This window comes from Muntiacus reevesi, chromosome 2 (genome assembly GCF_963930625.1).
Source record: "Muntiacus reevesi chromosome 2, mMunRee1.1, whole genome shotgun sequence".
In the NCBI taxonomy this organism is placed as follows: domain Eukaryota; kingdom Metazoa; phylum Chordata; class Mammalia; order Artiodactyla; family Cervidae; genus Muntiacus; species Muntiacus reevesi.
The window spans coordinates 10307309-10321769 of NC_089250.1; positions in this window are offsets into that span (position 1 = coordinate 10307309).

Genomic DNA, 14461 nt, shown 5'->3' on the forward strand with positions numbered 1-14461 from the left:
TCCTGGCCCAGGGCGGATGGTGGACACAGGCTGCTGCCAGCTGAGGCCCTGCTGTCTCACCTGAGCCCACAGCAGGAAGCCCGCAGACCAGGCATCACCCATGCAGTGGCGGGTGGTGGCGGGCAGCCTGACTGCACATGGCCTTCCCTGCGGCCAGTGCTGCCCTCCCAACGTGCCCACAAGACAACGGTGACTAATTTCAGGCCATAAGGCAGGGAGCTGAGAATGAATTTGCGTTGGTCTCAGCCTGGTTGACCTGATTATCCCGACCACCCCGAAGGGACTCGGTGAAGTTCTTTCTGCATTGGAGAACCAGAGACTCGTTATCTCCATCCAAGAATCTGGTTGGGGGAAACAGGGCCTCGAGGGCCACGTAGGTGTTTGGGTTTTGCTCCATGAGTAACACAGTATCAGCGGTACACTTTTAGAAATAGCGTTTCTGTTGTATTAGGTTACTCTAACAGAAATGTATTAAGGGATACATGTTCGGTGTAGAAAACTTAGAAAATACACACACAAGGAAAAATAAAAACAAACATTTGACGTCCATAGATGTTATCACTCCTAACATTTTTCCTGAGTCCTTCACTTCTTCCTGTCCACGTGGTTGCTTTCAGAGAGGACTCGTTGCTGTGATGTTGCATATGTTTTCTGAGCACCTGTCATGTGGCTCTGGCATATGTTACTGCACCTTTCCCCTTTCAAGAGGGAAGTGATAGGATCAAGTTTGTAAAACTCGCCCCAAGATCTGCAGGCTGTTAGGTTAATCACACTCATCAAACTCTTTCCCTGAGTGACAGCTGCCCTTGCGCCCCAAAGCTCTGCAGTGAGTCTGAGGGAGGCCGAGCCAATCATTTCTGGTTTCGGACCACAATCAATTGATTGTGGACCCAGCCAGGCTCTGCCGAAATAAGAGTTTCCACTCATCTTCAGCCTAGATATACTGGGTTGGAGAACCTTGTTAAGCAAATGTTTTAGTGATGTTGTTGTTCAATCAGTCATGTCCAAGTCTTTGTGACCCCATGGACTGCAGCACACAAGGCTTCTCTGTCCTCTACTATTTCCTGGAGTTTGGTCAAACTCATGTCCATTGAGTCAGTGATGCCATCCAACCATCTTGTCCTCTGTCATCCCCTTCTCCTCCTGCCTTCCGTCTTTCCCAGCATCAGGGTCTTTTCCAGTGAGTTGGCTCTTGGCATCAGGTGGCCAAAGTGTTGGAGCTTCAGATTCATCATCAGCCCTTGCAATGACTATTCAGGACTGATTTCCTTTAGGATGGACTGGTTGCATCTCCTTACTGTCCAAGGGACTCTCACGCATCTCTCCTCCAACACCACAGTTCAAAGGCATCAGTTCTTTGGCACTCAGCTTTCTTCATGGTCCAGCTCTCGCATCCTTGCATGACTAGTGTAAAAACCGTAGTTTGACTAGATGGACCTTTCTCAGCAAAGTGATGTCTCTGGTTCTAATATGCGGTCTAAGTTGGTCATAGCTTTTCTTACAAAGATCAAGCATCATTTAACTTCATGGCTGCATCCACTATCTGCAGTGATTTTGGAGCGAAAGAAAATAAAGTCTGTCACTCTTTCCGTTGTTGCCCTCTCTGTTTGCCATGAAGTGATGGGACCGGATGCCATGGTATTAGTTTTCTGAATGTTGAGTTTTAAGCCAGCTTTTTCATTATTCTCTTTCACTTTCATCAAGAGGTTCTTTAGATCCTCTTTCCTTTCTGCCATAAAGGTTGTGTCATCCGCATATCTGAGGTTATTGATATTTTTCCCGGCAATCTTGACTCCTTGTGCTTCATCCAGCCTGGCATTTCACATGATGTACTCTTGATATAAGTTAAAGAAGCAGGGTGACAATATACAGTGTTGACATACTCCTTTCCCAATTTCAAACCAGTCTAATTGTTTCATATCTAGTTCTCTCTTTTGCTTCTTGAAACCTACATACAGTTTTCACAGGAGGCAGGTAAGGTGACTTGTTATTCCCATCTCTCTAAGAACTTTGCACAGTTTGTTGTGGTCTCCACAGTCAGAGGGTTTAGTATAGTCAGTGAAGCAGAAGTATATGTTTTCTGTGGAGTTCTCTAGCCACCCAGTGGATGTTGGCAATTTGATCTCTAGGTCCTCTGCCTTTTCTAAATCCCGCTTGTACATCTGGAAGTTCTCGGTTCATATACTGTTGAAGCCTAGCTTGAATGATTTTGAGCATTACTTTGCTAGCATGTGAAATGAATGCAGTTGTGTGGTAGTTCGAACATTCTTTGGGATTGAAACACAGCGAAATAGAATTTGTCAGTACTTTCACTTTTTCTCCTTCTATTTGCCATGAAGTGATGGGACCGGATGCTGCGATCTTAGGTTTTTGAATGTTGAGTTTCAAGCCAAGTGTTCACTCTCCTCTTTCACCCTCATCAAGAGGCTCTTTAGCTCCTCTTTGCTTTCTCCCATTAGAGTGGTATCATCTGTATAGCTGAGGTTGTTGATATTTGTCCTGGTATTTTGCGTGATATACTCTACTTATATCAGGAGGCAGGTCAGGTGGTCTGATATTCCCATCTCTTGAAAAATTTTCCAGTTTATTGTGATCCACATAGTCAAAGACTTTTAACATAGTCAATGAAGCAGAAGTAGGTGTTTTTCTGGAATTCTCTTGCTTTTTGGATGATCCAGTGGATGTTGGCAATTTGATCTCTAGGTCCTCTGCCTTTTCTAAATCCCGCTTGTACATCTGGAAGTTCTCGGTTCATATACTGTTGAAGCCTAGCTTGAATGATTTTGAGCATTACTTTGCTAGCATGTGAAATGAATGCAGTTGTGTGGTAGTTCGAACATTCTTTGGGATTGAAACACAGCGAAATAAAATTTGTCAGTACTTTCACTTTTTCTCCTTCTATTTGCCATGAAGTGATGGGACCGGATGCTGCGATCTTAGGTTTTTGAATGTTGAGTTTCAAGCCAAGTGTTCACTCTCCTCTTTCACCCTCATCAAGAGGCTCTTTAGCTCCTCTTTGCTTTCTCCCATTAGAGTGGTATCATCTGTATAGCTGAGGTTGTTGATATTTGTCCTGGTATTTTGCGTGATATACTCTACTTATATCAGGAGGCAGGTCAGGTGGTCTGATATTCCCATCTCTTGAAAAATTTTCCAGTTTATTGTGATCCACATAGTCAAAGACTTTTACCATAGTCAATGAAGCAGAAGTAGATATTTTTCTGGAATTCTCTTGCTTTTTTGATGATCCAGTGGATGTTGGCAATTTGACCTCTAGGCCCTCTGGCTTTTCTAAATCCAGTTTGGACATCTGGAAGTTCTTGGTAGATGTACTGTTGAAGGCTAGCTTGAAGGATTTTGAGCATTACCTTGCTAACATGTGGAATATGTGCAACTGTGCAATAGTGTGAACATTCTTTGGCATTGCCCTCCTTTGGGATTAAAATGAAAATCGACCTTTTCCAGGCCTGTGGCCATTTCCAATTTTCTGGCATATTGAGTGCAGCACTTTAACAGCATCATCTTTTAGGATTTTAAATAGCTCAGCTCCACTAGCTTTAGTGATAAACTAAGTTTGGGCACTGTTTTCCCTACTGATAGGAATGGTTGTTGCAAAAGATCACCTAACCAGGGAGCAAACCCGCGTCCCCTGGAGGGAAAGCACTCAGTCCTAACCACTGCACCGCCAGGAAGGTCCCAGAGACCCTTCCTCTTAAGCCTCATGTCCTCCCAAATCTCCCCTACCCCTTATGAGCATACTCGCCCAACCTCTTGTGGTTTCAGGTGTTAAAAGCTCTCTGTATTTTCTCCATTTCTCATTTTCACTGCACTTTTTTCCCCCTGAGTCCCTTCTGTGTGTCCAGTGATGGAAGGTGGTGCCAGGCATAAGAAGTTGGGAAAGGACTCCTGCTCCTTGTCGCTCCCGAAGCAGTTCGGGTCTAATGTCGGTTCCCCGTCCTGGACGTCAGGACCCGCTCTGCTGGGGCCTGAACTGTTCCCCGGGTGCTGGCTCCATGCCCTGCTCCTGGGCCTGGTGGCCGCAGTGGCTGGAGGAAGTGTCTGGCTCTGCCCACAGGACCTGCAGGACCCCAACGATGAGCTGCAGGCTGCCCTGCAGGGCCTGCAGGCAGAGACGGCCCTGAGTCGGCACAGCCACCTGCCCCTGGGACACGGCCCGGCAGGTAGGTGCTGGATGCTTGGAGGTGGTGCGTCTGTTGGGAGGTGGAGGGTCACGTGCTCCTGCCCCAGGGATGGGGTGGTGGGCCAGCCCGCTGCGCAGGGGTCACAACTCCTACGGACCACTTGTGTGGGAGAAGGGTCTTATCTGAGGCCAGGGGTTAAGGCGTCCCAGAGCCCCAAGAGAGAGGGAGGAGGATGAAGGTCCTACTGCTTGGACAGAGTAAGTGGCGAAGGTTGCGATGAACTTGCTGTGACCTCAGGGCAGGCATGTCCCCTGTGAGCCTCCTAAGGCAGGGGGGATGGAAGGAGATGCCCCTGGGGAGGGTCATCTGGGGAGGCGAGCAGAGAACGGGCTGGGGGTGATGGGGGGACGGCCTGGGATGGCGCTGACAAAGGGCAGCCCACGTCAGCTGTCCTCGGGGCCTCCGAGGGAAGCGGGGTGGGTCTTCTGTGCACCTGGCCTCTGAGGGAGACCCTCACCTGCACCTGCAGCCGTGGACTCTGCTGGGCCCCGAGCCACAGCCCTGCTCCTCAGCCAGGGGTGGTTGGCATGTGGCTGCTGTGATCGCATTCCTCGATGAGTGTCAGGGGCCCATGTGGCCACAGGGAAGGGGGCGATGGTCTTTATCCCTCGACGGGCCTGAGCTGCGAGTGTGTGGCCCTTATTGAGATCCAGGAGCTGCGCCCCGGGTGCGGTGGCTGGAAGGCTCTGAGTCGTAGCACCGGAGGGAGCCCTGAGCTTCATGTTGGGGCCGAAGCAGCCACAGCGCTCTCGTGGCTGGAGCCGTGTCTCTTCCCCTCGCCCCCATCTGGCCTCAGAGCGTCTATCAGCCCCTTCTAAGGAGCAGGGGCAGTCAGGACAGCAGCACTGTGGTGCAGGGGTCACGTGGCTGGTGGAGGCCCGGCTGGCTGTGTATCCAACCAGGGCCACTCCTGACCCAGGTGGCAGCTTGCTGTTTTCAGGGCGATGGGAGGCTCTTTCCTCACATGTTTATCCCAAGTTCTCTAGGCCGGATGTTCTCGAGTCTGCCACTCTTTTTCATGGAAAGCAATTTGGGAATTGAAAGGAGCAGGCGAGAAGTCAGGATGTGTTGCTCCCTTCACTTTCTAGCCCATCAACCAGCATGGATGAAACCCCAGCAGCGGCCACACTCACATTCTAAATCAAGCCTTGAGTGTGCCCCCTACCATGCATGGCGTGGGGGTCACCTGGGCCCAGGAGGGCTGGCCACGCTGTGGGTCCAAAATCACTGCAGTTGGTGACTACAGCCATGAAATTAAAAGATGCTTGATCCCATGGTGTCCTGGGCAGAACATCAATGGACATGTCCTCTTATTTTCAGGCACCATCACGTTCGTGGGTGATTCCGCCCCAGTGAGTACAGAAACAGAGATCATGTTGAAGCAGCTGAAGGAGCATTACTAAGAACTCAGGATCCAGCTGGAGACCCAGGTGAGGGGACTGAGGGAGGCCACAGAGGTTGGGTAACTTCCTGCTGTTGAGACGTGTCTGCGCACACATGTGCCCATAGTGAACGCGTTCAGGGCAACCGAGGTTTGCAGGTAATGAGCGTGACCTTGACTTTCTGACTCCATCCTCTTCAGAAGGAGACGGGACAGAAGGAATAGCTAATAACGGGAGGGAACAGAGTCCCTGCCCGTGTCCGGAGGCTGGTGCAGAGGCCAGAACTGCCTGTTTGCCCTGCACTGGGAAGTCACAGCCCCTGGCTCTGTTGCAGGTGAAGCAGATTCTGGGAGCAGGATCTTAGTTCCTGGGATTTCCCTGCGCCAGGGGCTCCCCAGGTGGCGCTAGTGGAGAAGAAAAGATATGTTGCCAAGACAGGAGACATAAAAGATGCAGGTTTGATCCCTGAGTCGGGAAGATCCCCTGGAGGCGAGCGTGGCAATCACTCCAGCCTTCTTCCCTGGAGAATCCCATGGACAAAGGAGCCTGGTGGGCTACAGTCCACAGGGTCACACAGAGTTGGACATGACTGAAGCGACTTAGCACGCAGGGGCTCCTAGGCCTCCCTGGCCAAGCCTATCTTCTCAGGTGAATGTGTGTCTCTTGCTCTGTTACTCGATTGTGGAGGGTTTGTGGAGGGATGATGCCCACGGCTCGTCAAGGGTCACCATGGCCACGGGGCGGTCCTGCCCCTGGGTTCCTGCTGTGGCCTTGCCTTCCAGGCCTCGTGGAGGTGTTGTTCCCTCGTACCTTCCTCCTGCATCTGCTTGCCGGCCCGCCAGCCTCCCTTCCGCACCTGCAGGGCCTCCCGCCAAGGCTGCAGCGGAGGTTACAGGAAGTGACGGAAGCAGGCGGCCACACAAGCCGTGGGGGGCCTTTCACAGACCCCGGCGCCCTGTTGAAGCTGGGCCACCCGCTGTTTTGGTGCTGCCCCGGCAGCCTTGACTCATCAAGTGATTGGTGTCTGGGGGCCCCGGTCGACATCACTCCTCCTCTCTTGAGGTTAGTGACCACGAGAGGGAGATGGAGGTGATGAAAAGGGCCTTTGCAGAGGAGAGGAGGCAGCTGGAGCAGGGCTTCCAGCTCGAGGTTGGCATGCTTCAGGGTCAGAAGGCCGAGCTGGCGACGCTGCACGTGGAGTCACAGGAGGTCATCTGAGGCCTTCGGGAGCAGCTGCAGAGGAGGGCGGAGCTGGAGAGGGGCCACGCATGGCAGGTGGGCCGGGAGTCGGTGCTTCAGCGGCTCAGGCCTGGGGATCTCACGTCCAGGGTTCGTTGCCAAGAACCCGGATCTGAAATTGAATTTGAGCAGATTGCTCAGAGTCACAAGTACTCGTTACCCGAGTGGTGAGCCCTGAAAGAACAGGTTATTTTACAAAGGTACTGACTTTACTTTGTGCCGCACTGTGTGCATTGCCTGAGAGATCTTAGTTCCCTCACCAGGGATCGAGCTTGTGCCCTTGTGGTGGATGCAGGGAGTTTTCACCACTGGACTGCCAGGCAAGTCCCAAGGAGTCTGACTTTAAAAAATGCAGTCTCCCTCATCTGTCATCTCGTGGCTCCTGGGGAGGTGGATAAAAGGCCTAAATGCTCCCAAATAACGGGAAAGGCCTTTAGAGTTAGTGGCATTCTTGAAAGAAACAGATTTGTGAGCAAAGGAGAGAAAAGGTTTATGTGGAGAACTGGAGCATGATCTTCTGTGCTAGAGAAGGGCCCACACGCCCATCCTCTGGGCGCCACCAGGAAGCTGGGGGCTGGAGAGGCCTGAGGGGAGGCTAGAGGTGGGGAGGCATCTGTGAGCGGGTGATGGGAGCACTCAGGTGTGCACCCTGGCCCTCCTCCCCGGCCCCCCTGGTGCTCAGGCCGCCACCCACTCCCTCTCAGGAGCCCAGGACTCTAGAAGGGCTTTTCCAGGAGCGTCACAGCAGCACACAGGAGATGACCCGGGTGACTGCAGGCAGGCACAGCTCTGTGTTGTGGTTGGGGCTCCATGCACTGTGTCTTTTGGCCCCGTGAGCACCCACACAGCACTCCCGCAAGCTCCCCGCGTCCTGTGGAGACAGGCTTCGTGAGGTGTTGTGTCCCTTGTCTGGGCAGAGGACACTGGCCCACCGCACATGCAGGTGTGGCCAGGTGAGGCACCAGCTCCTGCCTGCTACCTAGGACCTGCCTGCGTGCTGACCATCACACATTGCTTCACCGGTAAACAGATCACGTGGGATTTATGATAAGCCAAGGAATAAATGTCAGTGCACCTCCAAGCTTGAGAAAGGAAATACTAGCATGGCCAGTAGCCCCAGGCTCTGTTCCCAGGCCCCCCCCCTTTCTCCCCAAGGCATCCGGACTGTTTATCACCCTCTAGACCTGCTCTAGGCCTCTGTCTCAGACTCAGGGGTCCCCCAACGATGTGGAGCCTTGGTCGTGGTGGGCTGGCTTTTGAATTCCCTGCTCCATGAAGCAGAGGTGGTGCTGGGCCTCACGAGTGGCACGGAGCCTCAGGTGAACGTCTGGACCCACTGTTACTGTTGCAGCTGCGATCAGAGGCTGGTCTCGGGCCCAGTGGACCTGCGCGTCCACATCAGGCCCCAGGTACACTCGGGGGCCTTCAGTGTGGGAGCAGCCCAGCGGCCACACACCCTCTCTGCCGTCTGTCCTGGGCACTTCCTGGGGACAGGCACAGGAGCCCAGTGCTGTCCTAGTGCTCCAACCAGGTCCTGGGCCCGGCGGGCTGTGCTTGTCCTCCCTGCTTCTCCTGACTCACGGCACACCTTGGCTTGTTGGCCCCACAGCTAACGTCTCGGTTCCCATCTCAGTGGTGTCTGGATCATTGGACGGGGTTTCCTGGGCACCAGCCACGTGCTGTCACAGCTGAGGCTGCAGCCGGGACTGAGACAGGTGTTTGCAGCTTTCAGCCCCAGGGGGTGGGTGGAGAAGGCTCCATTCTCTGACATCTGTACCCCTTGTTACAGGCCTGTACAGATCTTATGTTTCCTCCTGGGTCTGTCCTGGTAGATTGCTTCAAGGCGTTTGGACATGGTGGTTTTTCAAAACTCCAGACCAGGCATTTTACTGAATGGTTCTCAGCTTGGATGCCTGGTTAGATGCTTTCTTTAGGGACCATCTTCTTCACTCTATTGTGTGGTCTTTCGTGAAAGTGTCTTTGGAGGACATTGCCTGAGTTTTTGTGTATCTGAAAATGTCTCAGATTCTCTCCCATTTCTGAAGGCCGGTCTTCCTAGGAGCACAGACCTTGATGCGCAGTTGAAGGCTGCCCTCTGCCCTCTGCCCTGGGCAGGCTGCTCTGAGTGAGCATCCATTTTCCATTGCTGTGGTGATGAGTTACCAGGAAGTCAGCGGCTTAAAGCATCATAACTTAGGATTTCACGGTGTTCGAGCCTGGAAATCAGAAGTGGGTGTGACTGGGCGGGAATCTCGGTGTTGGCAGCTGCCTTCCTTTCTTGGAAGCTCGGGAGGAAACCTGCAGACCTCCCATTTTTGATCCACACCTCCCTCCTCCAAGGCTAGCAGTGACTGGTTGCTCACTGTCAACAGCCAAGCTATTGACATCGATGCACTCCGTAGGTCTTACTTCCCCAGTTTTGGGGGAGGGTTCTTTTTCTTGGGGGAGTGTTTCATTGCCCCACAGCTCGTGGCACCTCAGTTCCCCAACCAGGGATGGAACCCCAGTGTCCTGCCTCGGAAGGCAGATTCTTAACCACCCGGAAAGGCCACATCCTTCCACAGCTTTACTTCTGTACTCATGTGGGTGTCAGGTCTACATGGTTTTATTCCCTGTGCAGGTTCATGTCTCCACAACCACAGCTGCAGCTCCACAAGGTCCTTCATATTGTTTATTCACAACTACGTCTGCCACCTGTCTTCCTGCCCACGTACCCCAGCCTCAACCCTTGAAAACCACTAACTGTCCATCATTTCCAAAATTGTGTCTTTACACAAGTGACACAAAAGGAATCATTCAGAATGAGATCTTTGGGATTGCCTTTCCTCACATAGCATGATTCCCTGCCGTGTGTCCACAGTTTCTTTCTTCCTGTCGCTGGATGGTATTCCAAGGCGTTAATGTCCCACAGCTTGTCTTCAGTTCAGTCGCTCAGCCGTGTCTGACTCTTTGCAACCCCGTGGACTGCAGCACGTCAGGCTTCCCTGTCCATCATCAACTCCCAGAGCTTGTTCAAACTCATGTCCATTGAGTCGGTGATGCCATCCAACCATCTCATCCTCTGTCATCCCCTCCTCCTGCCTTCAATCTTTCCCAGCATCAGGGTCTTTTTCAATGAGTCAGTTCTTCGCATCAGGCAGCCAAACTATTGGAGTTTCAGCTTCAGCATCAGTCCCTCCAATGAACACCCAGGACTGATCTCCTTTGGGATGAACTGGTTGGATCTCTTTGCAGTCCTAGGGTCTCTCAAGAGTCTTCTCCAACACCACAGTTCAAAAGCATCAATTCTTCAGCACTCAACTCTCTTTATGGTACAACTCTCACATCCATCATGACCACTGGAAAAACCATAGCTTTGACTAGACGGACCTTTGTACACTTTTTAATATACTGTCTAGGTTGGCCTAGATATATGGATATATAGGCCAGTATAGCTTTCCTTCCAAGGAGCAAGCGTCTTTTAATTTCATGGCTGCAGTCACCATCTGCAGTGATTTTGGAGCCCAAGAAAATAAAGTCTGTCACTGTTTCCATTGTTTCCCCATCTATTTGCCCTGAAGTGATGGGACTGAATGCCATGATCTTAGATTTTTAAATGTTGAGTTTTAAGGCAACTTTTTCACTCTACTCTTTCTCTTTCATCAGGAGGCTCTTCAGTTCCTCTTTGCTTTCTGCCATGGGGGTGGTGTCATCTGCATATCAGAGGTTATTAATATTTCTCCTGTCAGTCTTGATTCCAGCTTGTGATTCATCCAGCCCAGCATTTCATGTGATACAAGTTAAATAATCAGGGTGACAGTATACAACCTCGATGTACTCCTTTCCCAATTTAGAACCAACTTGTCTTAATGTTCCCCTTTGAAAGGATGGCCGGGCTGATTCCAGTTTTGGGCTGTCACAGAAGCTGCAATGAACATTCCTAGGCAGGTGTTTGTGTGGATGTAGGTTTTCATTTCACAGGATAAATGCCCAGGAGAGCAATTACTGATCTGTACCGCAGTTGCATGTCTAATTTTATATGAAATTGCCCAGCTGTTATCCAGAGAGGCTACTAACAGTTTATGTTCCCGCCAGCAGTGTATGCTAGGTTTAGTTGCCCCACATCCCTGTCCACACTGGGTGTTGTCACTGTTATTTTAGCCACTCCAGTAGGTGAGTGACCCTGAGTCAGAACAGCTAGAGCGGCCCTAGTTGGTTATCCCCTTCCCCTCACTGATTCCAGCCTGGTAGAGAAGGAGGTTTCCCTTGAGGGCAGAGAGCAGAACACTCTGTGCACTTCAGAACAGTCGAGGTCCTAGTCTGCTCAGGTTCCATACAGATTGTCACAAGCAGGCGGCTTAAACTACAGGAGTTTGTTGTCCCAAGGTTCTCAAGGCCAAGATCAAGGCGGGGCTGGCTTGGTTCCCATGAGGCTCTTCCACGCTTGTGGGCAGCCCCCTCTCACTGTGTCTCCTTATAAAGTCACTGTCCCGTTGGGCTAGGACCCCACCCTGTGAGCACATTTACCCTTAATGACCTGTTAGCAGCCTTGTCTCCAGACAGTGGTGACTTTGTGGGCCCGGTTCTACCCACAGAAGCCACTTTGTTTAGGCCTCCAGCCTTTGACTCCTGGTGAGCTGTGACGCTCTTCGCCTGTTTTTCTTTCCGGTTTTGAGAACATTGGTTTGCCCTGTGACTTCAGCTCTGTAATGGATCTCGGAAGACTTGTTGACTCTCAGTGACTCCGCTTTTTCTTTGTTCTTGTTGGGAGGGTGGGGGTGACGATTTCCAAGCTCTTTCCAGGCCGGGGCGGAAACAGTGTTTTGTTTCTCACGTGGGTTTCTGCACGTTCACTGTCAGAACTTAGAAGCGTAGTAGATTTTCACCGGCCGACCGGTGTCCTTGCTGAGTTCCCACTCACTCTGGGAGTGCTTTTGTCGCCTCTGGTTTCTCAGACACCTGCTGTACCCTGGAGAGACCTGCAGTTCCCATCTGCGTCTTCCCACCGCTGCCTGCCTCTCCCCGAGCCTGGCTGATAAGGTGGGAACACCTGCCCTAGGGTGACAGTGATGCCCTTGCTTAGCTGTGCATGAACCCTGCTCCGAGCGCAGAGGGTTTCAGACCCTCAGCCTCCTGACCAATTGGTAGGAGAAAAGCAGAGGAGAAAAACATGATTTGTGTGAAGCTCCATCTCAGGAGTGTGAGCTCTACATTTAGAGGGAGGCTGCTGTGCGCGGCTGGTGTGGGTCCCGTTATGGAAGGAATTAAACCCAGCGAAGAACCCAGGAGGTAAACAGGACAAAATAACTTGATCCTCCCAGGATCTGGCCTGAGGACACTGGGAGGGCTACAGGCAGACCTTCCAGGCTCTCAGGGTGCAGAAGCCCCTGAATGGAGTTTGTGTTAGTCACTCAGTCCTATCCGATTCTTTGTGACCCCATGGACTTTAGCCTGCCAAGCTCCTCTGTCTGTGGGATTCTCCAGGGAAAATTACTGGAGTGGGTTGCCATGCCCTCCTCCAGGGGATCTTCCGAACTCAGGGACCAAATCCACGTATCCTGTGTCTCCTGCATTGCAGGCGGATTCTTTACCGTCTGAACTACTAGAAAATGGAGTGTGGGCATCAGATAAATGGACTCTTCAGAATTCATGAGCTTTCCTGAACACGCTCTTACCTTGTGGGGTGGCCTACCAGGTAGAGATGCAGTTTTCTGTGTCTGGTGGTGACCCTGAAGGTCTGGGCAGTCAGCCCACAACTGCTGTGCCTTTTCCCCGGCAGCGGTATGGAGCCACCAAGAGGCTGTTGCTGGCCCGTTCCCAGCTCGCGCAGTGGGTGCAGCAGCTGCAGGAGGAGATGGCACAGCGCGTGCCTGCAGGCCGCGTGGCCGAGCTGCAGCAGTTGCTGGAAGGGGAGCAGCGGGCGGCTTGGCGGCTCTAGGAGGAGGCACAGGTGAGTGGGGCAGGGCTGGGGGGCCAGCTGGGGGTGCCGGGGAGGGTGAGTAGGATCTCTGGTGACTTAGCCACAAGCTGCCCAGGTGCCAACGGGAGGACGGCCCGACAGCCCTCCCGCCAAGTGGGATGCTTATGGAAGCCACGGTACCAAGCTTCTGCGGGAAACTGGTGGGTCTTGAGCGACCGACCGTGAAGTCCCCCAGCCTGTTTTCTTGGCTGAGTGTGTCTGCCGTCAGCCACACATGTGACCTGCTTCCAGGTCTGAAACGTGGTGATAGAAGGGCCCCAGCAGACAGATGGGCAGGGATAGCTCTTCAGGAGTGCACGCAGGTGCAGAGGTCCTGAGGTGGGCTATGCTTGGCGTGTTCAAAAGCAGCAAGGAGTAGGGGGCTGGTTGGACATGAGATCAGCACAGTGACTGCACGGACTTGGGGAGCCCTACTGTGTGCCAGCCTCTCATGGAGAAACAGAGTTGCTGCCTTAAGAGGACAGCAGATGAGTGGCTCAGAGCGTGCACTGCAGGGGACTGGATCCTGGCTCCACCACCTGAGCCGAGTGATTTAACTGAGTGAGTGATTTGGCCCTCTGTGCTTCGATTTCTTTGAACCTCTGGAGGCAGTGGTTCCCACCTCAGAGCAGTCTCTGAGGCATCAGTGAGGGAGCACCTCAAAGTGTGAGCCTGGGAAGCACATTTGGGTCCTCAAAGTTCATGGGTCAGTGGGAGGGTGAGGAGGGGCAGAGGGCCAGGTGCCTTCCTGAGGAAGGAATCTGTGCAAGATGGGAAAGGTGGGTAAAATCTGCCAGTTGTAAAACACAAATTCTAACGAAGAACATCCTTATAGCATTATGCAGACACGTTGTGCTGGAGAGACATTTAAGCTAGGACGGATTATTGACAAAGGAAATTTAGTCAGAGATCCACTAGAAAGGCTACCATGTTTGGGGAAACTCACCTTTGAGTCATCTAGGATTAAGATCCTAGGACAAGGAGTCTGTTATCTGCTCACACTACAGTGAGAAATGCAGCTTTGTGGCTTCTGAGACATTTCTAACCATCCGTTCCTATGGATGAAAGGTTAGGCAGATGCTCAGATAGTGTGCACTTCAGCTGATTTCCATTCTAAAGTAAATAAGCCTGAGATGACTCTTTTTAAAGTGAACCGTGTTGATCTCTAACCTCCTCTCATTCAGGAAGTACATGAAAAACAGCTGGAAACAACAGAAGAGCAGGTGGAGGAGGTGGAGATGACTTGGAAGAACATGGAAGTGCTCCTCCATGAGAAAGTGGGTGAGCTGAAGGAGCAGGTGAGTGATGGACGCCTCCTTTGGGCGACCGGGTAGCTGATGAGGGAGACAGGACCCAAGAGAACCCTGTGTCCTGCGGAAGTGCTGAGGAGGGGAGAGGAGGGCAGGGAGAGAGGGGAGAGAGAGGCCTTGCTGTCCTATGAGGTCTGCTTGGTGCTCCGGGAAGTGAAATGTGAGCATCTGTGGAAATACTTCTCTACACAGGGACCAAATGTGGTTTATCTGGAGCGCCCTGGGCCGCGGGTCCCCAGTTCTAGTCTCTCTCTGCAGGCTGCCCGCGCCAGACCCCCACTCCCCGTCTGTGTAGCCCCTGTCCTGCCGGCACCGCCGCCCTCCAACCTCATCTGTCCCCAGGTCCTCACTTTCCTTCCCAGCCGTCAGGCTCTTGGTGACCCCGCTACC